The sequence below is a fragment of the Lytechinus pictus genome, chromosome 12, assembly GCF_037042905.1.
Source record: "Lytechinus pictus isolate F3 Inbred chromosome 12, Lp3.0, whole genome shotgun sequence".
Classification (NCBI taxonomy): domain Eukaryota; kingdom Metazoa; phylum Echinodermata; class Echinoidea; order Temnopleuroida; family Toxopneustidae; genus Lytechinus; species Lytechinus pictus.
Window position 1 is genome coordinate 28,636,423 of NC_087256.1, and position 26,053 is coordinate 28,662,475.

The 26,053-nt window shown below is 37.2% G+C and overlaps 1 long non-coding RNA gene across 1 annotated transcript; it reads left to right on the plus strand.

Annotated features, from left to right (window-relative positions):
- Nucleotides 1-2,747: 2,747 nt before the first annotated feature.
- LOC135156229 (uncharacterized) lies at nt 2,748-10,909 on the plus strand. Its single transcript, XR_010295368.1, has 3 exons — nt 2,748-3,789; nt 6,971-7,059; nt 9,633-10,909. It is a non-coding gene; the product is annotated as an uncharacterized LOC135156229 (long non-coding RNA).
- The last annotated feature ends 15,144 nt before the right edge of the window (nt 10,910-26,053 follow it).

A 26,053-nucleotide genomic window follows, 5' to 3' on the forward strand; every position in this document is an offset into this window, starting at 1 on the left:
ACAGTGTGTTGACATAGTGGACTATGTGAACACCTTTTTAACGCTGTTAGCATTCTTTGACACCGTGGACACCACTATATGTGAGTTTTCAATGTGTGTGAATTCGCACAGTGGATTATGTTGACGTGATTCACAGTGTTGCAATGCGCAAATTCAACACTGTGATGATAGTAGTGTAGCTGCAGAATCAAACCCCAGAATCGACAAAGTTCAAACGCACATCAGCAACGACACCCGACGACAAAGAATAAATCCAAGCAACGCCTTGTACAGTTGAATGAACGTTTATTCTCAATATATACATGCACCTTGTGTGCGATGTATCATAAGCGGGTGTATGGGTGTGGTCAATCGTGTGAGCGTGAGAACATGTGTGTGTGTGTACGTGCGTGTTTGTGTCACAATGCGTGCATGTTTCACAATACGTGGTTTACTTTGGCTCTCTGGGATTTTGACAACTTTCCTCAGGACATAACTTGAAAATGTTTCTTAAATGTTGAGATCTTAATGGCAAGCACACCAGTACAGCATGTGTGTCTATGATCTTGACTTCTATTCAATTGAGGCTTTGTTTTACATACCCCACTCCACGCCCAAGCTTATCCCCCAAGGTGAATGGTCAAAAACAAGAAACAAAGGACTCTCTATTGACCAAAGTGATTTTCATGGACTTAGTGCGCTTGGGTTGGTCAAGCAGGTATACCACTGCACATACTAACCATAAACATTATATTACATTACAGTAATGTATACGTGGACAGGAAGTATACAGAGAGAAAGAAAGACAGAGAGAGAGATAGGGCGAGGGGTGCATTACTAATGCAAGATATATACTTAAACATATTCAAATTATACATACAAACATTGACTTCAACAGAAGTTATAACTGGTTACATGAAGTATTAACCAACAAACTAAATTTTATCATAAATTCGATAACTTTATTAAATCTGCCGCAACAAGTAGGTCAAAGGTTCCACACTGTGAACACACTGTGTGACGAACTGAGGGATGCCGTGTCATTTCCATTACGGGATACAGTGTGAAAACACTGTGGAAAGGTGTACATAGTTAAACACTGTAAAGCAGTATCGTGTTGTACAGCGTAAAATTTACATCAAGGACTACCACATTGTGTAATACTGTAATGAAACATAATAGTACTAGTAACTAAAGTTTAGAAAATTTGAACAAGCAATAAAAACAGTTTTGAGCATTTGAAAAGTTGAAATTAATAATGCCATTGAGATCCTCTCATTGGCAATTATACCCATGAATAATGCATCCCTTTCATAAACATCTTCCCCGTTTGTACGTATCTCAATAAAAATGTCCTTTTTAAAAAATCTAATGGTAAATCGTGCTCTTATTATGACATGTATATCAAGTTTCATAAAGTATATCATGGACAAATAGTATATTATGATATCAGTGGAATTAGCAAAAAGGACAGTTTTGTCGTATATTTTCAGTGTCCAAATGATAGAGTTGTTTGAAGGGGTGTCGTAACGTCCCTCTTGCTGGAAAGAATACGGTGTCACAGTGTGTGATCACAGCTGAAACAGCCGTGACAGTGTGTTCACATAGTGGACAACGGGAAGCAATTATTCACACTGTTAGACTGCTCAAATTCAACAGTGTGAAGATGTGTTCACACTGTGGTGGTGACTGTTCACCGCGTGTTCACAGAGCCGACTATGTGAATATGTGATTCACACCGTTAAATTTGAGTATTTCAACAGTGTGGAGATATTTTCACACTGTGGAGGTGACTGTCATTCACATGCGTGTTCACAGAGCCGACTATTTGAATATATGGTTCACATTGTTAAATTTGAGTATTTCAACTGTGATTTCGCATTGTGTTCCTCAATGTGAACACAGTGTGGCACACACCTTGGGACACTGGCCCGTATTCTAGCTGAAGTCGGGTTTAAAGGTAAATTCCAGTTGTGGGAACGATCTCAAAATGACCTTTTACAGAATTTGATATAATGATCACCAAAGTGTCTGTTTGTATGAATAAAAAATATGTGCCAAAGGATTCTGGAAGAAATTGTGTAATTGCTGAGAAATAAGCAAAATAAGCGCGGATTCGGTCACTATTCCGTCGGGTCTTTACTCCAGCAATAATAATACACTGTCCCACGTGTGCCTATCTGTGTTGGCGATCTTCCGTGTGATCGTTTTTTAGCTAGATATTATGATTTCACAAAGTTCAGTTTATGTAACTGTACCAGATCTAGATCCACGATGATATATCAATACTTTACCTTGGTTTTATTGACTTTCTCACGAAATCAGTGTTTTACTGCAACTACATTCATTAGCTAAAAAACTCGATCCGATCCGATCTGATCTTTTGGATAGCAAATACTTGCATAAATCCCTAACCGTAGAGATTCAGTGTTTGCAGCTCATTAGTCTTATAAACTGTTGCATGAATAAGATAAGCTAGATATAGTTGTCTTCACCATCGAAGACTTAGGAAATGCACTGTAAACATAGTAGGGCCTATATATGTCAATAGTATTACTAATGTTAAAAAAATATATATTAACATATTATTTTAGCTTCCCATAATGAAACATAGTATCACATGCAATGTAAATAAAGTATTGACATATTTTGGTTTCCCGTAATTTTAGCACGGAGTTAGACCATGGTCTAATTAAGTTAAACATATACCCTTCAAAATACGGGCAACTTTTCCAGTAGCCCCCCTCCCCCCACCCCCTCCATCAATTACCCATGGTGCCGCCGTTGATATGATAAACGCCCATTGTTACGATGGTTCTTATTATTCCATGCAATCAAATGAACTTTTGAGAAAGATGAATGTAAGGTTTTCGGAGCTAATCTCGAGCAATCACAGAAGGTTTCTATAGAATAGCGGGAGTCAACAGAGTGGGATTATCGGTTATGACGTCACGTGTAATAGTAACACTATTTACTGGGAATTCCAGTAGAGTGAATAGTGGTAAACTGTGCCAGCTGCATTTGGTTCAAGGTTCGTACAGGTTCAAATCGACAATCCCCACAGACATTCCATACTTTGCAGTGCTGTTCTTGGGCATGTGGATATGAAATTTCCGCAGCCACCACGGAGATTGTGGCCTGGGTAGTATCGGTGACTACTCTTATTTTGTCTTCAATAGAATCATCAACAAATTGAAAACACTTTTCCTCTTCAGCGAGCTGCGGTGATCGAGATTCCCTTGCCTACGATTATAGGATCCGAATGGACGAGCTAACCGAGACTAGCTGTGGCGTACACTGTCTTTATAGCTGTGTTCTTTTGCCTGAAAATAGGAAGCGTTCTTGCCTGAAAACTTCCCTTCTCTCAATCAGCTTCCTGTCGGAAATATCGCGCATGTGAATGGACCGATCAGTTAGAATGTGATTCAACTTCCAGTTGGTTTCATATATTATACCGCAAGCATAAAGTACTGATCAACCAGTGTTTTTAATAATTGAAATAAAAAACACTGTTTTGGTGTCCAAGATTACGACTTTATAAAAGTTCATCATCTTCATGACATCAGGTATCGCTGAAAATCGGATCCTCTGAAAGAGAAGTCCCATTTCGTCGTTGGGTTGCCAACATAATTAGATCGTAATCCCTTATCGTAATTGGAGTGAATTCTCATACAATAAACTTTGTGATAATGGAGTTTAACGTCAATACAGCAATGTATCGAATCTCGAAACTCTGTATCATCATAATGATTGTCGTGTTTATTGTCTTCTGTACTTCATCTGGAGGAGAGAGGATCGTTCAACAACGAGGTACGTAAGCTGTACGAGAAAGTATATAGGATTGATTTCTCTCTTCTTTTTTTATTAAAAGAAAACTGACCTTGTGACATTGATTGCCATATCGCCCTTCCCAAATCTGTTTTGAGTGTATCTGAATGTCATCCATCTTCGTCTCTTATCTATTATTCACTCATTCCTATTTATTTACCCGATCGACCGGTGATCGCAACGGAACAATAAATATTTTACAAGAAAGCCATGTTTACCGAATCTTCCTCTAAACTCATATCGTTCCTTAATTTTGCTGGGGAGCTTAATCTTGTGAAAAATAAGAGTGGTTACGAAGGCCCGTACGAAGGTAAATCGCCAATTCGTCTACTGTTAACTCGTCCACTCACCACATGGTCTACTTTCATTTAGTTTAATACCATTCCGTCCATCAACATTTCGTCCAGGGCCGTAGCCAGAAGCATTTTGTTGGGGGGGTGTACCAGCTAAATTTGCCAACTAAATTTGGCGTGACAGCGCCAATGTGAGCACAGGGGGAGTCTGATGGGGGATGTGCCCCCCTACAATAATCACATGCTAAAAGATTTTGAATTTTTAGAATTGAATTAGTGGCATTTTGTGAATATTTTAAGGTAAATTATACAAAGATATACAAAGATATTGCACTGTAAAAATAAACATTTTGGATCAAAATAGAAAGGCTAGTGTGCCGTATAGTTGCTAACTTGCAGTATAATGATATACCCTATATGCATTAATAATATCAAAATCAAAGATTTGTTAATTTTTAATTGACCTGTGCAAGATGTCTTAAATAAAATTTCAAGAGTGCTACTGCTAACAGTGGCGTACCGTGGGTCACGGCATTGGGGAGGGGGGGGGGGGCACCAGCAAAAATGTTGAGTCATTAAGTGGGCTCGCGAAGCGCGCTCAATTGCCAGGTATACTGACCTAATAGAGACATTTTAAGGACTGTGCCATTAAACGGATATGTATCTTAGTGATCAAATAATGCGAGCGCGAAGCGCGAGCTGAAAATGTTTGATATTCAGTCCTAAAAAGGGACATTATAAGCAAAGTTTTGTAATCATGATACGTACCTGTCTCACAAAACAAACAATGCGAGCGCGAAGCGCGAGCTGAAATTTTTGTATAACTTAACCCTAAAAATAAACATTTTAAGGACTATCTTTTGGAATTCATGAAGTGCGTACGTTTCTCATCATAGTCATCTAATGCGAGCGCCAATTTTTGTTAGAATTACACTGGTACATGAAGCACTTTTTGTGGTCATTGTAATCATGAACATGATACGTATTTCACTAATGAAATATTGTGGGCGAGAAGCGCGAGCTGACAATTTTTGAAATTCAGACCTGAAGATGGGCATTCTATGGCTTGTTTGTAGGAATTTACTATTTCACTAATTAAGTGATGCGAGCGCGAAGCGTGAGCTGAAAATTTGTTATAATTAGATCAGAAAAAGGGACATTTTAAGGACTGTCTTTAGGAATTCGTGCACTGCAAAAACGCCGTTGTTGATTTAACACCAGCCCGGTATCTATATCGGTCCACACCAATGCGAACGTAAGCACAGACTGGAAATGTTTTATTAAGGCCTTAAAAGGGGGCAATCACTTTAAGTATATAGTCATGAAAAAAGCATATGTCACTACATAAAACAATAATAGCTTGAAGTGCGAGGAGATAATTTGGTGCAAAATCTTTATGGACTTAGAATACAACGAGACTATATATCTCATTAGTCAGACAATGCGAGCACCAGGAATGATGCAACCCCAACCTGCCCCCACTCCCACCCATTCCCACCCCAAGCACATTCTGACACCATAAATTTAAAAAAAAATCTTCGGCGACAGAATTTAGTAAAAATATCTTAGAACATTTGTGTGTTTTGCCAACTGCAAACTTGTAGACAAGTCTACAAGTTGTAGACTTGTCTTGATGAATTTGCCAACTGCAGAGTTACCATTTTTTTAAAGTCTTGTGTTCTGTTCTTTTCAGATCTGAAACGGGGCAGTACTTCACTTTGCTGACTGGTAGAGCGTATAGTGTTCTGTCACTTTAATAGGCCCACTTTATAATTTGCCAACTATACTTTGGCTTTGATTATTCAACTTAAACCTTGGAAATTCATCCCACCCCATATTTATTTACCTAGTCTTGCCTATAATTTTACAAAACTAATGTGTTTGTTAAATCGTCAATAATTGTGGTATAATTTGTATTTTGCTGACTAGTAGGGCTCTAAGCCTGCATGGCTACATGGACTTGGATTTGCCAACTGGTTGTCTTTACTCTAAAAGTCGTAACCTTCTTCGAAGTTAGTACCCCTATTTTTCTTTCCTTTTTTTTTTCTTTACTTCTTTCTTTCTTTCTTTCTTTCTGTCTTTCTCTCTCTCCCCCCTTTTTTCTTTCTCTTTCTTTCTTTCTTTTTCTTTCTCTCCCCCTCTCTCCTTTCTTTCCCTCTTTCTTTTTCTCCCCTTTCCTCCATTTTGCCAACTGGTACATGATTTTGCCGACTGCCATGAATGTTGGGGGGGTGTCACACCCCCCCATACCCCCCCTCTAGCTACGGCCCTGATTTCGTCTAACAACCATTTGGTCCATATCCATTTAGTCCAGTCATCATTTTGTCTAATCACGATCGTCTCATTTTTGGTCTAGTCCATTTCAATTCCATTTCAATTTCATTCATTTTGCACAATTAGTCCAATTAGACTAGGGTCTCCCCTCACGTACCTGTGATCAGACCAAATGAAAATAATGGCTATTGGACCAACTGGTTATAAGACGAAATGGTGAGTGGACGAATTGGCAGTTAGACCACGTGGATATAGTAGACGAACTGGTGGTAGGCCAAAATTATATAGACGAGTTGGCAATAGGACGAATTGGCATTAGACGAATTGGAAATAAACCGTTTAAGAATAGGTAGGCCTCACCGTCAGTGGTATCACAAGGATGGAATGCCAAAATGGTGAACCACAATCCAAGATCAAGATAGGTCATCAGTAAATTCTGAAATGATGTGCCCCCCCCCCCCCCCCCCCGGTGCCACTCCACCGCCCCCATGCACAATTCTTTGGCTTCATATCCCCTCACTAGCGTGATTTTATTATAGGCCTATATATATATATAGTTCATTCGAATAATGTATCCTATCTCTTTCCGATCACAGCCGGTGAATGCGTGACGTGTAATGAGAACGAAGTCTGGATGGAAAAGATCAAATCAATGGAAAGAAGAGCAAACTTTCTTGAAAGAAGGGTAAGTCCTATCCGAGGGTCAGTTTTGTTATGTTGAAACAATATGATTTTAAGAAGAAACAGATTTTTATTTTAGCATTGCGCCTGTAATCCAAGCTAACATTGGGGCAAGAAGTTTCTATGACTGGAGTTTCAACAGGTAACAATTTTATTTTCAAGCAGCTGTTCATTTCTAAGGAAGCAAAAACAAAAAAAGGACGGCAAAGTAGGCCACCTTTTTGATGTCCGCCATTCGAAGCCGCTAGTTTCATGGGGAAATCCGACTAGGGAATTTTTACAAATATTCAATAATAATAATAATAATAATAATAATAATAATAATAGCCAATTTTTATAAAGCGCTTTTCCCAGAATGGCCCAAAGCGCGTTACAGCATATTATTACCCCGGTCATTGGATTCATTTCAATCCCGCACGAAAAGTGCACAATTTCCACTCCCTGGGGAGCATTCCTTGCATTCATCGCAGCCTCATTATGGCGCTGGCAAATTCAAACATACAATATCTTTCGCATCCTACCGGGTACCCATTTAGCACCTGGGTCGAGAGTGGCAAAGTGTGGATTAACGCCTTGCCAAAGGACGCTAGACCGCGGTGGGATTCGAACACACGACCCTCTGTTTACAAGGCGAGAGTCAAAACCACTACACCACGGCTCTTCCATTCAATATTCCATCCTTTCTATAAAAAATAAACAAACTGGAATTTGAACGCATCGCATAAAACATCAACACCTAAGCAATATAACGCCAAGAAATTTCGCCAGATTTTTTACCTTAAATTAGTGAGAAATAAGTAAAATTTGACCTTTACTGAAACCAGATTTTGACACTTTTCTCATCGTTTGCGGCGAATGAAAATTTAAAATGCGGTCGTTAGAATATTGTTGTTCATTATTGTGTTATAAATCAGATGAGTGCCCGTACATTTCAGGACATTTTGCATAATTTCTTTGCGTAATTTCTTTTCGCATGCCTCCGAATTATATTTTTTTCAATGAAATTTAATTTGATTGAAGCTGAGTAAGCCAATTGTCTCCTGAAAGATATATATATATCCAAAGTAACACAAACAACAAAGATGGATTTGAATCATATAAAAGTATATAATTCATCAAATTAGGCTGTGTTGCGAAAAATAGACGCCAAAAGAAGAAAACTTACGGCAAAGTAATTATTGAAATCTAGCAACTCGTTATTGCTTTATTTTAGTGTAAGTTGTAGGAAATCACTAAGAAACTTAAAAGGTCTGTCTTAAACTTAGCCAAATTACAATGAAATGAATCATATATTGAACTATTATTCCAATATAATTGAGTTACTCTTCATTGACTTAATGAAAATTTGCATTATTGATCAGATTTATCGCAATTTTCGTTATTATTTATTTTATAAATAAAACCTCCACGGATACTATATCGTACAATTTCCATCCCACTCTATGCTTGGGGATTTTCATACAAGAAATACGCATACAATATTTGTTGATGTTCTTGTTGCATTTTGTTTTCAAACTTTCTTTTCTATTCAGAAATAAGAAAATCGCATACATGTTTCTCGAATAACGTTTCTTTTAATTCATTTTTTTCTTTAAAATACCTTATTCAAATCTTGATTTGTTTTCGTTCTCAAAGTTGATAAAGAAATAAACATATCATTTTATTGCTTTTTACTATATGTACTATGCAAAAATTGTTGCTCCATAAATTTGTCGGGAAGGAATAATGGTTTTCATGTAGCTTCCTTCCACTGGCCGCTATAGAATTCCCTCAAGCAGTTTGCTTATGATAGCTGGTCACTGTATTTTTATTATTTTTATTGCTTATATCTATGTAGATGAGTCTACTATCTATTACTATTATAAAGTTGTCACAATTCGCTATTCTATCATTTATATTTTTTGTATATATATATATATATATATATGAAGAGTTTGGTTGCAGAAGGGGTTAGGTCCACTCCAAGATAATCATTTTTTTTATTCTCCCATATTGCAATATTCTTATGCGAAACTAAATTTTCATGATACCCTACCATGTGAACATAAATTTGGGTATAAAAGAAATCTACTTGTCTTCATATTTTTTTAAAATATTCTTTAAAAAAAAAATATTTGTGGATCTAACCCCTTTTGCAACCAAACTGAAATGGACCTAACCCCTTTAAAAAAAAGGTGATTTTTCCTTGCCATTTTTGTTCACTTTTTAATGGGAATTTCAACTTATCTTTGGTATCATCTTATAGAGCTACTAAAAATATATACATTGAGACAAAAAAAATCAAATTTGATGAAAAACGGACTTAACCCCTTTTGCAGCTGAGCTCTTCATATATTGAAATAATCAATAAATGCAGAAACACCTGCATTGATAAAAAAAATCATTTTCCGTCAACTGAAAAAAGACGTGCGTAGCTGTCGGTCACGTTTTATTCTGACAAACAAAAAAAGATCATGTCCGCGGGGCACTCTGGCACCCCACCACCGCCAAGTACGCCTGCCAGTGATGTAAATATATATAATTACCAATCTAGATGTGTGTGATTATTTCATATCGATTGTTATCTTTATTTTACAGTACACCCGAATGGACGAATCGCTGAACAGGCTTGAGGGATGTCTTAATTGCGAGAGATGATGATTATCTTTTTATCGTGACGTCATCATTTACGTATACAAACAGTATTCATGATGGTATTTGTCACCTGAGGTTTCTCGGAACTGCAGCCCGACTCTGAAAATTGTTTCTGGAAACTATACTATCATCATAATAATCATGAATTATTGTCTTCTATGTTCAGAAGAGAAAAGGGTTTTATATACAATCCAAAACCTAAATTTTACCTTTCCATTTAAAAGAACCGGCGAGGGACATTTTCCAAATGTTATATTGACAGTTTTACCGTGGTAAAAATCAGCATTAATTATTTTGCTGAAGCACTCAGTCTTGATGAATCCATCAAAGGTGCTGATGTAACTTTATCTAAAATTTCACATTTCCCTTCGTCTTTTTACATGGTGATTAAAATTCAAGCTTATAGAGTTATAACATATGTTTTGTTTTTAAGATTTTCAGAGTTATGAACAGGTCTATTTCGGTGAATTATATAAACTTGATATATTACATTAATTTGAGAAATAAAAACAGAACAAGATTTTATCATTCTATAAGGTATATTTCAATCAGGGGCGGATCCAGGATTTTCCAAAAGGGGGCACATTTTACCGAGGAAAAATTTAAGAAGCGCAAAAAAAACACAGATTTTTAACCCAAAATTAAGGAAATTTCGTCCCAGAAAAAATTTAACAAGCAAAAAAAAAGTCATCACGTTCAAAAGGGGGGGGGGGCACACTTCTGTTTCAACGGCATTTTTACATTACAAATTTTAATTTTGCTTCTCAAAGATCCGCCAGTGATTTCAATAATAAAAATATATATTTCATTTCGATTTCGAGCAATGAATTTTGAATTTTCTATTAATATGAGACTGAAATATTGAGACTAAAAATATGTGGTGTTTTCCATTTTCTAGAGTTGTCCTGGAATTAAAAAAAAATGCAGTATATTGGAAATTCCAATTCAATCAAACCTGTAATGTTTCTCTTTTCTCTTTTTAAAAGTACGCTTTTTAGGGACGTTATTACTGTAATTCATGATTAACTTGAGAATCCCCATGCATAGAAAGTACAACAAGACTTTTTAAACGTCCATAACTTGCTTATTTCATAACCGATTTTGATGAAACTTGTGTTAGATTGTTTCCTCTCATTTTACTCTTTCTAATAAGAGTGCTCTTCTTGGGTTTTCGTTTCCTCTAAGGATGCTTCGGGCTGAAAATATTTATATCTAAATAAGTAGAGTAAAATTCACAGTGCAAAATGCTTAAAATTTCATGAAAATCTGATAACAATTAGCGAAGTTATTGAATCTTACAGTTTAGCAATATATTGAGAAAACAGATATATGCACTTCGTCATGAGTATTCATTAGATAGGCTGATGATGTCACAATCCCACTTTCCTTTTTCTTATGTTATATATGAAAGCATTATTGTTTCATTTTTTTCATACATGTGTGAATGATATGTCTTTCTTATAATGAAATAAGTTACAGCAATGAATATCTAGTACACTTAACCAGTTGTTATTCCAATATTTTTTTTATTCTTGAAGGATAACATTTTATTTTGAATAAACCTTATTCAATACAAAAGAACAAGTGGGGATATGACATCATCAGTTTGCTCATTAAATATTCATGAAGACATGCCTAGTTAACTGTTTCACCGGAACAATGCAAATCTTTAAAATGCCATAACTTTGTTATTCCTTGTCCGATTTTGATCAAATTTTCAGTGTTTTGTTTGAGTATTCTTAATCTGTTCACAATCGTATTTTTTTTAGCCTAGAGTACCCCTTTAAGCTTACGGTATTAGTCCAGGATAGGCCCCATCAGTGGCGTACCTAGGATTTTCCACAGGGGGGGGGGCAAAACCGTCCGCCAAAAAAATTGACAAGCAAAAAAAAAAAAAAAAAAAAAAAAAGGGTCTTCGATCACAAATAAAGGATTCCGTACCAGAAAAAAAAAAAAAAGTCTTCAAGCTCGTCAGGGGGCAATACAGGTCTTCAAGCTCGTCAGGGGGGGCAAAAAAGGTTTTTCAAGCCCGTCAGGTGGGGCAAAGATACGTCTTTTGCATTGGTTATGACTCGTCAGGGAGGGCAGAGTGCCCCCCCCCCCCCGTAGGTACGCTAGTGGGCCCCATAGAAAACCGACCAAACCTTGCTTTTTCATATATACAATATTTTTTTATGGTTTCTTGTCAATTCGAGGGTGCTGATTACGAATCTGAATGATGCCACCCGTGTAACCTTGAGCATTTTCCGCAAATTGGCAAAATCCAATATGGCCGCCAAAATATGCAAATTACCTGTGAAAATCATAAAATTGCCCGCACATTGGTTATAAATGTATGTATTTGTGTTGCAGGAGTGATATACTCTCTGAAAAAACAATTTTTACAAAAAATTATTTTCTAGATATTCAAAATGGCCGCCATAGACCCCTGTATTCTATATTATGTACAATATGAATGGGGAAAACTAAATTTTACAAAAGTGAGCACTAAATGCAAGTAATTGTGATTTGTTGTGATATAATGGATGAAAACATGATTGCTAACGAAATGTATCATTTGTTATGTCATGTATGTAATAAATAAAGCATTTTAATATTCAAAAAGCCACCAAATACCCTGACAGTATTATGTACAATATTAATGGGGACAAAAGAAAATCAAAAGAGTACTAAAATGCATATTACTAGTATTAAGATAAGCGAGTAGAATACTGGCTAAAAACATAATTTTATCAAAATATGAATGCAATTTATGTGATAAATGCTGTATTTTGACATTCAAAATGGCCACCATATGCCCATTATACAATATGTACAATGCGAGTGGAGAAATTAATTTTCACAAGAGTAAGAACTATTAAATGCTTGTAATTTTGATCACCGAGTAAAATAATGTCTGAAAACATGTTTTCTAGCGAAACATATCATTTCTTTTGTCATGCATGAGATAAATGCTGTATTGTGAAATTCAAAATGGCCCCTATAGGCCCTAACAGTATTATCTACAATGTAAATGGGGACATGTAATTTTGTAAGAATTTAGATTTACTTGACTATGAAATCCATAAAGTCATGTTGTATGATAAAACATTATTTGAAAACATGATTTTTATGAAATATAGTATTTCTTCTGCCATGTAAGTGATAAATACTGTATTTTGACATTCAAAATAACTGAAACAAGCCCTAACTAAATTATGTTACATGCGTATAGGGAATATACTTTTTACAAGAGTGAGAATCATAAAGTGCATGTAACTGTGATGTATGAGTAAAAATATTGTCTTAAACATGATTTCTAAATGAATACATCACATATTGGTCATGGAGGTAATAAATACTGTACTTTGAAATTCAAAATGGCTGCCATAGGTCCTAAAAGTATTATGTACATTGTAATTTGGGACATATAATTTTGACAGAATTTGGCTTTGCTTGATTATAAGTATTGCATATAATTGTGATGTAAGAGTGAAATATTGCCAAAAACCATGGTTCCTAACGAGGTATATCATATCTGGTGCATTTCAGGTGATAAATGCTGCATTCTGAAATGGAAAATGGCCGCCATGGGCCCTTATTGTATCATGTACAATTTGAATGAGGACAGATAATTTTCACAAAAGGGCATATGGCGGCCATTTTGAATTTTGAAATATAACATTTATCACCTAAATTTTAGATGATATGATATATTTCGTTAGTAATCATGTTTTCAGACAATATTTCACTCATACAACACCATTTAGTCAAGCAAAGCCAAAATCTGTTAAAATCATTTGTCCCCATTCACATTGTGCATAATACTGTTGGGGCCTGTAGCGGCCATTTTGACTTTCAAAATACAGTATTTATCACCTACCTGGCAGAAGAACTGATAAATCTTGTTAGAAATTATGCTTTCAGACAATATTTTACTCATAGATCACAATTACGTGCATTTATGGTGCTCACTCGTGTGAAAATATATTTCCTAGTTCGCATTGTACATAATACAATTAATGTCTATGGCGGCCATTTTGAAAGTCAAAATACAGTATCAAACACAAACTTTAAACCCGAATGATAAATTTCGTTAAAAATTATGGCTTTTTAGACAGTATCCCATTTATTCATCCCAAATAAATGCATTTCAGTGCTCACTCTTGTGATTTCTTTGGTCCTCTTTCTCATTGTACATAATAATGTAAGGGCCTTTGGCGGTCATTTTGAATATCAAAATACAGCATTTATCACATTCATGGCATATTAAATAATATATTTCGTTAGCAATTGTGTTTTTAGTCGGTATTCCACTCGTTTCTCTTAATAATATGCATTTTAGTGCTCACTCATGCGATTTTTGTTGGCCCCTTTGCCATAGAAAATAATACTATTTGGGCCAGTGGCAGCTACTTTGAATTTTAAATACAACGATTTTCCCATACATGACATAATAAATGATATATCATGTTAGCATTGATGATTTTCATATATTACTTCGTCCATAGATCACAATTACTTGCAGTTTAGCGATCATTTTTGTGAAAAATTAATTTTCCCTATTCATATTGTACATGATAGGGTATACAGAGGTCTGTGGCGGCCATTTTGAATATCAAAAAATAAATATATTGTCAAAAAATGTTTTTTTTTCAGAGAGTATATCACTCCTGCAAAACAATTACATACATTTTATAGCCAGTTTGCTGGCAATTTTATGATTTTCATGGGTAATTTGCATATTTTGGCGGCCATATTGGATTTTGCCAATTTGCAGAAAAGCTCAGGGTTACACGAGTGGCATCATTCAGATTCGTAATCAGCACCATCGAATTGACAAGAAACCATCAAAAAATAGTGTATATATGAAAAAACAAGGTTATGCCTCTTCTATCCTGGACTATATTGTCACACCAAAGAAATCGACTTGACACCGATCGAAGCTAATATGTTGATCGGCACATGCACCGTTGGTCTCTCGATGTTGTCGATGTGACGGCGGCATTTTAATATCACTTGTATTTTGGGGGTATGTTGTAAAGTGTAAACTATTATGTGTATACATACTATACGAAAACATAAAGACAATTTTTTAAGGTCAAGTCCACCTCAGAAAAATGTTGATTTGAATCAAGAGAGAAAAATCAGACAAGCATCATGCTGAAAATTTCATCAAAATCGGATTTAAAATAAGTAAGTTATGACATCTTAAAGTTTCGCTTATTTTTCACAAAATAGTTATATGCCCAAGTTAGTCACATGCAAATGAAAGAATCGATGATGTCCCTCACTCATTTTCTTTTATGTTTTTTTTTTTTTTTTTTTATTTCTTTTTTTTTTTTTCTTTTTTTTATGTTTTACTGTTTGAATAACAATTTTTCAATTTTTACAGATTTGACAATAAGGAACAACTTGACTGTCAAACCATAAAATGTTTAGCAATGGTAATTCCACATGTTCAGGGAGGAATGAAACTTTGTTTCACAGGACAATGAGGAGAAAATTAGAATATTTCATATAATAAATACAAAAGAAATAGTGAGTGAGTGAAGTCATCAATTCCCTCATTTGCATACCGACCGGGATGTGCATAATAACTATTCTGTGAAATTGAGAGAAAATTAAAAATGTCATAAATTTCTTATTTTACATCCAATTTCGATGAAATTTTCAGTGTTGTGCTTGTTGGATTTTTCTCTCTTTATTCAAATCAACTTTGTTGGGGTGAACTTGACCTTTAAAGTTGAATTAAGAAGACGATTCCAAATATTGAGATATTTACATTAATAGCAACCTTACAACCCCCCAAACACTAATAGGTGATTCGACCCCCCATTTTCTTTTTTCAAAATAGTGAATTTGAACGATTTATCCCTACCCATTTTCCCTGAGTTCGCTCCTGCAATGCCTACCGAGACGGGTGTTCTTTGAGTGTGACGTCACCGGGGGGTATTCGGTCCCGGTGTAGTAAACAAAGCAGTGCCGTTTTGTGTACTATGCACGTACTCCTTCATATGGAATAACTGCAGTTGAAGTTGTATCTGCGAGCCATAGAACTTGCAAAGAGGAAATGATTAAAATATTTGTGGCCGTACTATTATTCCAAATATGTGAATTCCCTCAGAATGATACCATAGACCCTAAAGGAATAATTTTAAGGTGAATAATATGAAATTTGATCGAGATCTTCTCACCAGTCGATAACGTAGCAGACGTGTTATTATGACATATTTATCCGCGTGTGACGCGGCTCTTGCAAAAAAACACAGTTGGTTGCGGAATTGCTTTGTGCCGACCGGCCGCCCGCTCCGGCGCAGCTAGCTGTCGAGCGACCGTACCGTTCTTGTTGTCTTCAACCATAGAGATGTATACTAATTACTATATATATCTTTCTGTCTTCAACTCACTTGCGAATTGCGTTTGTATGTGTGACGGTGACCCCTAGCGTTATTTAATATAGAAAACAACTCAGAAGGCCGAGAAAGAATACTATACGTTTGGTTCAAGATTGTTCTGTGGAATGAGCTATGAGTGGAAATGATCCAGAGGATATAAAAGTGGAGTCAAAGACAAAAGAAAAGAAGAAAAACGCCAGGGGATCGCTGCACGGCCATGAACTAAGTCGACATACCAGACCATAACGGTACACTCAATGCCTAGCTGGGTGTTGTGTGTACTAGTATTATGCGTTCAGCGCGCGCTGAGCTCGCCGCCGGAATTACTTTCCAGCTACTCACTTGATTGAACATCGTGATAAAATAAATGAGAAATAATGAAAATATCATTCAATAACTCACTGTTTGCTATCTTACATCATGATTGAAGAGTTCATGGTGGTTATTCATACTGTGTTTTATACAGGGAAAGTAAAGATTTGTACATATCAGTCATATTTGTTTGATTTGAGTTGCTTTGAAAAAAAATTGTAAAATATCTTTCTCTCTCTGCATAGCATTTCTGTATGACATTCAGGCACCTCTTATACTAAATTCCCCCCGGTGACGTCACACTCCGAGTGACTTTTCTGTACACTCGTCTCTCGGGCTCTGACAGGTGGCTAATTTCATAGACTTTCAAAGCAAAATATCGAGAAGGCAGAGGATTTTTGTGACATGCTATCTGTTTGAACAACTTATATATACTATATATTGTATGTAGAACCTATATTTATGGAAACTCACCCCCTTCTTAATTCAACTTTAAGTTCCGAAGGAAAATGTATATGATGTCGCCCTCTATTTTTGAAGATCTTATAGTCGTGTACATGTTTTTAATTTTATCATTGTACACGGTATGTTCTGTTGTAGGATTTTCCATTTTAGTTATTTTTAACATTTTTATTTTCATTTAATCGAGTCAAGATATCATTGCTTCCCATATCGTTATTTACATGCACGTGTGTATATTATTATTGCAATGTTTGATTCAAAACATTTTTAACACTATATTGCCTCATCTTCATCTTCATACTATAATATTGCATGAATTTATGTTTCGTATTTGAAAATGTATGCCCATTCTGCTTTAAAAATGTATTAATTAATTCAATAATTATAAGTTTGGGATTGTCATTTTTTCAAGCAATCTGCTTATGATGACAATCCTTCTCCTGCAAATTGTAAATATCATATAGTTAATCATTTTTGTCTGAAATTATCTTTTTAATACTCTTTATTTATGATTCATGCCAAAAATGCTAGCATATTATGTTTATTATGTTATGAAAAATGTATTATACGAATGTTATGGATGCAGAAGAAAACAATAAATCAAATCAAAATCAATAATATAACTACACTGCAAAGACCCCGGTGTTGATTTAACACCAGCCCGGAATCTATATATGTCCACACCAGAGAAGTGTTAAGCAACGCCAGTTTGGTTTTGGTCTAACACCAGATTTGTGTTTATACAACACCAATTAGTATTAAAACAGCATCAGTTTGATTCCAAACTGGTGTTATTTTGATACTTCTCTGGTGTGGACATATATAGATTCCGGGCTGGTGTTAAATCAACACCAGAGTTTTTGCAGTGTATGCTTATTGCTGCATGTGACTAAGCTTATCATTTGAAATCACAATATCTTGTTTTATATACATGTGAAGCGGGGGCTGGTTTATAAGTTGAAATGGTAATAAGCCAATCTCCACTTACCGACTTTATGCGTGTAGAGATCCGACAGACAATCCTCCAATATAACAAAGTGTTCCAATTATTGCACAATCCCAATGACACAAAATCACACAAGATTATATCGCAAAAAATAACTTGGCTAGCACAAGCGGTATTTGGATTTTCTCTTAGTGAAAATGACGGAGAAAAAAGGGTAGTACGCAAATTTGAAATGATATGCTGTGGAAGATGCCATGGATGAATTTGCTCCAAGTGAGATGATGGAATCCACAAATGTATTAAGTAATTTGACGACGTTCTCAAAACACGTGTTTACTGAAGAAGAAAACTTTGAGAAGTGTGTTCAGAAAAGAAAGTAGTAGTTTTCATCCCAAATGTGATGTAGGATGTAAACAAAGAGAGAGGGGAGAGAGAGGTACCAATTCAGAGAATTTATAGTGAGTCACAGGTGAGTGTGCTGTGTGAGGGTCATTATTGACCACTTGTTGGCATGTTTATTGCTAAGGAGTGGAAGTAACTGGTATCCAAGGGTAATGTCCTCTCGAAGATGATGAGTAATAGAAGGCAAAGTTGAGAAATGAAAAAGGATGAAATTTGGAAAATACTACATCAGCCCCCTCCTAGATCGTTGAATACAATGAAACGGTCGATAACAAAGAAAATAGTAATAGTCCAAATGAAGAAAATAATTTCTCAATTAAAATGAAGGACTTGAACAAAGCGCTTTGGAAAATGCACTTTTCGACCTGAACGAGTTTGTCTGATTTCAGGCTCGGTAGATGATGAAGAAGGAGTGATGGAGGGAGGCGGAGGCTTAGTGGTTGGTGTAGTAGTCACTTGAGAAGGTTTAGGGTTTTCAGGAGTAGATAAGCTAGGTTGAACAGTGGTTGGAACGGTTGGTGAAATGGGTGGTTCCAAATATGCTGGTTTCAGACGGTCGAGACTGATAGTTTCATGCTTTCCTTTGAGTAGGATGGTGAAAAACTTATCAGCTCGCTTGATAATTTGATATGGGCCATTGTAGGGTGGTTGAAGGGGTTTCTTGACTGCATCATGACGCACAAAGACATGGGTGCATGATGTGAGATCTGGGTGGACTTGTGGTTTGCGATTCTGGACACGAGTAGGCTGAGGTTTGAGGTTCTCCATTTGTTTTCTCAGTCGATGTATGTAGTTGCTAGGGTCCAAATCACAATCATTCTGATTAGGTGCTACAAACTGACCTGGCAATCTTAAAGTTGTTCCATAAACCAGTTCAGCAGCGCAACATCCCAAATCAGATTTGACTGCAGTTCGAATTCCAAGCATGACGAGAGGGAGAGTTTCAGTCCATCGTGGAGAAGAGGTAGTTTTGAGTGACGCTTTAAGTTGCCGATGAAAGCGCTCAACCAGTCCGTTGGATGCAGGATGATAAGATGTAGTTCGAATTCTAGAGCTACCAAGAAGATGAGTTAGAGCTTGAAAGAGGGAAGATTCGAATTGTCGACCTCTATCGGTAGTGATGGTTGAGGGAGCACCGAAGCGAGATACCCAGTGTGAAATGAATGCTCGGGCAACAGTCTCAGCTGATATGTCGGGAATTGGTATTGCCTCAGGCCATCGGGTGAAACGGTCAACACATGTGAGAAAATATGTATTGCCATTTGAAGGAGGAAGTGGTCCCACGAGATCGATATGAATGTGATCGAATCTAGCATCAGGTGTTGAAAAAGTACCTATCGGTGTCTTGGTGTGACGGTGTACTTTACAACGTTGACACTGTAAGCAAGTTTTGGTCCAATTTCGAACATCTTTGTTAATTCCCGGCCAAACAAATCTGTCTGTGATGAGTTTTTGGGTAGCATTGATGCCAGGGTGAGATAGGTTGTGAAGAGCATCAAATACAACTCGTCTGAATTTAGATGGGATGTAAGGGCGAGGATTGGTAGTCGAAGTGTCGCACAGGATAGTAGAGTCAGAAGTAGGAAGAGGTAGAGGTTTAAGTTCGAGCGAGGTTGAAGTGAGTTGCTTGAGTTCCTCGTCATCCTCCTGGGCAGCGGCAATGGCATTGAAATCAATGGTAGGAGTTGAAGTGAGGGAGTTGATTTCCATGCGAGATAGAGTGTCTGCCACTACATTGTGTTTTCCACTAATATGCCTTATATCTGTGCTGAATTGAGATATGTAGTCTAGGTGTCTGACTTCACGTGGTGAATACCTGTCAGGTCTAGCATTAAAGGCATGAGTGAGAGGTTTGTGATCAGTATAGATGAAGAATTGTCGTCCTTCGAGTGCGTGTCTGAAGTGACGAATAGTGAGATACACAGAGAGAAGTTCACGGCCGAATGTGCTATATCTTGTCTCAGCTGGCTGCAGGCGTTTTGAGAAGAAGGCGATGGGTTGCCAGTCATCGTCAATGTGTTGCTGCAACACACCTCCAACAGCAAAATCTGATGCATCAACCATAATGCAGAGTGGGGCATTAGGTTTTGGGTGTGAAAGGAGAGTAGCTTGAGCGAGAGCTGTTTTCACTGAGTTGAATGCATTGAGGGCTGCATCATCGAGATGGATTGCTTTGTTTTTCTGCTTGCATGCCAATAGATCGGTGAGTGGTTGAGTGATAGTTGCACAATCAGGAATGAAGCGACGGTAGAAATTGACTAGTCCTAGAAATTCTCTGAGTTTGCGAAGAGAATCAGGAACAGGGAAATTGTTGATGACTTTGACTTTCTCGGGAAGAGGGCGGATGCCGTTCTCATCAACAATGTGTCCGAGAAAGGTGAGAGAAGATGCGCCGAATTCACACTTGGCTGGGTTGATGACGACGCCATATTTCGAGAGTCGAGCGAAAAGTAGCTGGAGATGTTGCTTGTGCTCCTCTTCATTTTCGCTAGCGATGAGCAGATCGTCGATGTAAGCGTACACAAATGGAAGACCACGGGTTACTTCATCAATGAATCGTTGAAAAGTTTGTGCAGCATTACGTAGCCCAAAAGGCATGCGTACAAACTCAAATAACCCAAAGGGTGTGGTGATGGCTGTTTTGTGTACATCTGCTTGATCGACAGGAATCTGGTGGTATGCTCGTACAAGATCGAGTTTTGAGAAAACTCGCTTGCCTGCTAGGGCAGATGTAAAGTCTTGGAGATGGGGAATGGGATATTTGTCGGGCACTGTATTCCTATTTAGTGCACGATAGTCTCCACATGGTCTCCAGTCTCCGGGTGTTTTCTTGGGCACCATATGAAGTGGGGATGCCCAGTTGCTGCTAGACGGTTGAATGATGCCTAGTTCCAGCATGTGGTCGAATTCCGCCTTCGCGATATTGTATCTATCGGTTGCTAGGCGACGAGGACGGGATGATACAGGAGGGCCTTTCGTCACAATGTGATGGGTGACGGAGTGCTTGATCTCAGCCTCCTTATACACAGGGCGTGTGATGTCAGGAAATTTTTCGAGGATAGATTTGTAGGCAGCTTGATTTTCTGGCTTCAGAAACATAGGGCTAATAGAAGGAGATGAAGAAAGGATGCCAGTAATAGATAGATTGGTAGAAGAGTCGATGAGCTTGAGATTGCGCACATCAACAAGAAAACCAAAGTGATGAAGGAAGTCTGCCCCGATGATAGGAATGGGAATATCAGCAATGATGAAAATCCATCTGCAAGCTCGACGCAGGCCGACGTCGAGAGTAAGGCTTCGCTCTCCATAAGTCGTAATGCTTGAGCGATTAACTGCTTGTAGATAGAATTTTGATGAAGGATGATGTTTTTCAGCTTTTGATGGAGGAAGAACGCTAACTTCAGCTCCTGTGTCGACCAAAAAACGAATTCCAGTTTTCCTATCAGTGATGTAGAAAAGGCGACTTTTTGATTTTGAGGAAGATTGGTTAGTTGTTGCTAGCTTTGGTTTGTTGGTGTCCTGTTTGTTTGAAGCCTTTTTGAATTTGCAAGGTGGTACACATTTGTGAGATTTTGTACCAAAGCGCCAATGATAATAACAATAATCTCCGGCATGTTGATGTGAAGGAGAATGATTATTGTGACGAGCTTGACGTTGACGATAAGCGTCGATAGCAATTGTGAGTTTTGATAGTTCTGCTCTTAAATCTTGAATAGAAGTACCAGTACTAGTAGTTGGTTGCGAGAAAGGGTGATTTTGATTGCAAGTCGACATATTGAAGAATGTAAGTGAGTCGACAATGAAATGAGAAGAAGGGAGATAATAATTAGAACATTATATGACGAAGGATGACTGTTCTCATCACGTTGGTCGGGTTTTAATCACGTCGGGGTCACCAGTGAAGCGGGGGCTGGTTTATAAGTTGAAATGGTAATAAGCCAATCTCCACTTACCGACTTTATGCGTGTAGAGATCCGACAGACAATCCTCCAATATAACAAAGTGTTCCAATTATTGCACAATCCCAATGACACAAAATCACACAAGATTATATCGCAAAAAATAACTTGGCTAGCACAAGCGGTAATTGGATTTTCTCTTAGTGAAAATGACGGAGAAAAAAGGGTAGTACGCAAATTTGAAATGATATGCTGTGGAAGATGCCATGGATGAATTTGCTCCAAGTGAGATGATGGAATCCACAAATGTATTAAGTAATTTGACGACGTTCTCAAAACACGTGTTTACTGAAGAAGAAAACTTTGAGAAGTGTGTTCAGAAAAGAAAGTAGTAGTTTTCATCCCAAATGTGATGTAGGATGTAAACAAAGAGAGAGGGGAGAGAGAGGTACCAATTCAGAGAATTTATAGTGAGTCACAGGTGAGTGTGCTGTGTGAGGGTCATTATTGACCACTTGTTGGCATGTTTATTGCTAAGGAGTGGAAGTAACTGGTATCCAAGGGTAATGTCCTCTCGAAGATGATGAGTAATAGAAGGCAAAGTTGAGAAATGAAAAAGGATGAAATTTGGAAAATACTACACATGTATGTTTTTTTTATATTTTAAAATGAAGTAAAGTCTATGTATTCTAGAACCATGCTGTTTTTCGTGTCGATTTGTACAGTCTTGCATTTAAATTCAGGAGATGGGAAAATACTAACGAGTCTGGGATAGGCCCTGGATGGAGGTGAAAGTGATCAGAATAAAAGAGGAAGAGAAGAGAAAAGAGAAGAGAAGAGAAATGAAATGAAAGAGTAAGAAGAAGAAAAAATAGATAAAGAATTTTTTTAAGGAGAAAGATAGAAAACATAAATAATTTGTCCGATTTTACATTTTCTGTCAAATTACGAACTTTTCAAACTAGCCTATCCTTACAATTAACACTTTACGGCGGCAATCATCATTTCATTTTCTCTCTATATTTTCGGATTTTGGATGAATTAGGGTTGTAGAAACCGCTCAAACTGACTAATAGTCGCTTAAGTCTTTTTTAAAGGGGAATCCAGCCTTGGCCATAAAATGTTGTGTTGGGAAGGAGAAAAATAAATCAAACAGAATTGTGAAAGTTTGAAAGAAATCGGACAAGCAATAAGAAAGTTATAGCTGCTTTAAAATTGAGATCACTAATAGTATGTAGATTTCAAATTGGCAACTAGGTAAGTAAATTATGACAAGGGGCAAGGACAACTTTCCCATAGGCCATGTACTTTATCAGGGATTTGTGGTTTTCTCCTAAGTACCCATTCCCCTGGGGCAGTAATCTAAACATAACCCAGGTAGTATATTGTTGTAAGTCCTCATGAAAGAAAAATATAATTTGAAATAAAACTTTTGGGAAAAATGACATTTTAGCCATAATATGTATTGGAGTACATGGAAGAGTAGTCCTTGCCTTACATCACTATGACATCCCATATGCGGCCAATTTGAAGTCTCCATTAGTATGGTGATTACCAATATTTACAACTTTTAAAAATTCATAACTTTCTTTTTGTTTGTCCAATATTGTTCAAACTTTCACCTATCAACTTGTCTGATTTTTCTTTAGATTATAAAAACAATTTTTAATTTGGGTTGGATTCCCCTTTAACTTCAATTTTTATGTACATTTCAACCTGCCTTGAACCAGTATAGGTTCATGGACCTGGTTTTGCTTGTTACTTTTTCATTGTTTCACTTTATTCATTTGTATACTACTTTTCTTTGAAATAATAAAAAAATGATTACAATCACACAAAGTCAACATTGTTGTCTCATACACCGTGTTTCAACCCTCAATAATGGTTGGCTATTAACTCCTCTTCTTTCACGGAGCCTGTCATCAACCCTGGCAATTAATTGTCTATTATCGGTGCACGTGCACCCTCCGGCTGAAGCAAAGGAGTTCCAACACTGGCAAGTAAAACGAAATTTGTACCCCTGAATTCTTCTGCTTTCAACAGCTGATTTTCCAAACCCACCTCTCCAAGATGTGCACCTCCCATACCACTTTACAGGGGCCGCGGAAGCGGGGGGGGGGGGGGCTTTTTTTTTCCAAAACCGTGTACAAAAACGTAAAAATTACCATATGATTGTGATTTTTTGCATGGTCAGCCCCCCACTTTTGGCTCAGCCCCCCCCCCCACTTTGAAAACCGTTCCGCAGCCCCTGCTTTAGTTCTACCTCCCCAGGATGTGCAACTCCCCATGCTCAATCCAGCCTACGCCCTTGGGAAATATTATGATTTAAAAACCTAAATTGAAATCAGAAAACACACTGAAAATTTGATCAAAATTGGAATAATGTAGTGATATGAATAACAGGTGCAGGCATAACTCTTGGGTATACATGTAGAGCCTGAAGTGAATTGTATTGTATGCCTGTATTGTATGCCAGCACCAGGCAAGGTGCTTATGAATAGAAACATTCTTGGTTTGGTTTATATGAGGCGTGTCCTGAACAGGACCATTGATACATGTATGTATTGAGAGAGTAGACAACATGTACCATGCTAAGTAACCTGGCAGTTGACTCTTCATGCTCTTGTACATGTAGTTGTATGTGAACTCGGTTCTTGTAAAGTCTGAAGACTATATTGGAGTTAAAAGCTGAATAAAGTGAATATCAAAATAACTTTCTGATCTGTATCGTTATTTTGTTCCCCGTCTATTTCAACTGGTAGTACGGATGGGGTACTAGAAACTGGATAAAAACTCCTTGTTTTCAGACAATGTTTCTTCAGTACAATGGCATTGGTGTTCTGTCTCCATGATTGCAACAAATATGGGAATATACAAGAAACTGCTACTGTGTCCATACAACTCGGATAACTAGTGAGGATAGAATGCTTTTATGGAAGGCATATAGTGACTATTTATCGCTCCTGCATGCACTGCGTTACTAAAGAGTCATGACAACATGTCAGATGGTGCTGTAGCTGAAGTGGAGAAGCCTCCAGGCTAGTCAAGTGGTACAGTCACATCTATCCTCTGTGTCTGCAATATCAACTATCTAAGGTGGAACTGGAAGTTGCAGTTACGGAATACCGGTGATGTTTACTACTTCTTTTTGAGACTGAGAGTAAATTCTTCGTTCTGTGAAAAGCATTTGCTGACTGAGGAGCCCAGCAGAATTTGTTTGAGCTGTCCTAGCTGTTTCGTCATCTAGAGAGTAGCGTGGATATTTAGGGAAGATAAAAATGGTATTTGACCCCATTGAACGAGGTTCAACACTGCGTGCGTGAGTAAATCTAGACCTAGAAGTACTGTTTTGAGTTTGCAATTTTGTGTTACATTGAAGCTTTAATCATCTTTCTGATGCAGAATAAATGGAGGAGACTCTACTATAGAATGGCATGATTGATTTTTTTTACAAGTCACATCAATTTGGAAGTGAGTGTACATGAATCTGAAGAACAAGAAGATTATTTTGAGAAATGACAACCGCATCATTACCAGAAGACTTTGAAACAATATGCAATATGACATTTTGAGTGGTGACTAGTCTGTTCAAAAATTTTAGTTTTGAATACTTTAATCCAGTGATCAAGATGGCTGAAAGTTCTGATGAGTTAGTTGACAAATTGATAACAGGTATTACTAATGCCTTAAATGTGCAAGGAGGTAGAGTGACACATCTGCGTGCCCCCAAATTACCACGATTTTCAGGTAAAACTTCTGTGGGAGATTTAACATTATCGCAATGGTTGGAAGAAGTGGATATTTTTTGTGATCAATGTGAGATTCCCATAACACAGAAAGCCCAAGTTATTTTGAATCATTTAGATGGGGCTGCACGCCAGGAAATCAGATGTCACTCTGTCTCTTCAGATGATCTAGATACTTTGCTTTCTTTGTTAACCCGTCATTTTGGATCTAAAGATACTA